The sequence below is a fragment of the Seriola lalandi genome, unplaced genomic scaffold, assembly GCF_002814215.2.
Source record: "Seriola lalandi dorsalis isolate HSWRI2012SDOR001 ecotype SW California unplaced genomic scaffold, Sedor1 jcf7180002053936, whole genome shotgun sequence".
NCBI classification, from domain to species: domain Eukaryota; kingdom Metazoa; phylum Chordata; class Actinopteri; order Carangiformes; family Carangidae; genus Seriola; species Seriola lalandi.
In genome coordinates this window covers 59,946-60,662 of record NW_019524489.1, presented here as the reverse complement: position 1 = coordinate 60,662, position 717 = coordinate 59,946, and positions in this window count along the sequence as shown.

Below are 717 nucleotides of genomic sequence, written 5' to 3'. Positions count from 1 at the left end.
AACATAAAACCAGGTGTTATTGGTAAATCAAATTTACTGATTTAATTTATTGCGTAAACAGGAGGGTAAATAAGTAAACATAAATACAAACAAGGCAAGAGGGTAACTGAAGTAGGGGAACAGGACCAACAAAGAGCCTAACACTGCGATTCTAACCAACCCAAAAACACAAGAAGCAGCACCCCTGTTCCTAATGTGTCCAACAGTCTTTTTCTAAGGGTGTGATGCACAATCAGAACTTTAAACCTAGCCCAGTCCCCAACAATCAACACCAGCATCTCAAACCAAATCACAAATTACACACAAATGTTCACAGAGGCGGTAAAGAGGCGAGCTGCCGATCATGTCAGCCGCCACCAACGATGTGCAGCCGGGCTCTTAAACTCTCTTCCTCTGATGCTTAAACAGCGGCAGCTGTGGTGAGGGCTGACAGGCTCATTGCTGCACCAATAGGAGAAGCCGTGGAGTCGGTGGCTCCTCCTCTCTGCTCCGACAGGGACAGGTAATCCATCAGTTAGTGTTAAAATGCTCGAGCTTTGTGCAGCAACAGGCTGTAATAACAAGAACAGCTGTAGAGAGTCTTTGCTCTGCACGGCCGCCTACACCTGCTACCTGACCGCAGCAGGCTCCTGGAGACACGGTGCGAAGTCGCTGCTAACACAGTTAGCATTCATTGTTCGAGGTAAACTTTATATCTTAGTGTTAAAATAATCTTAG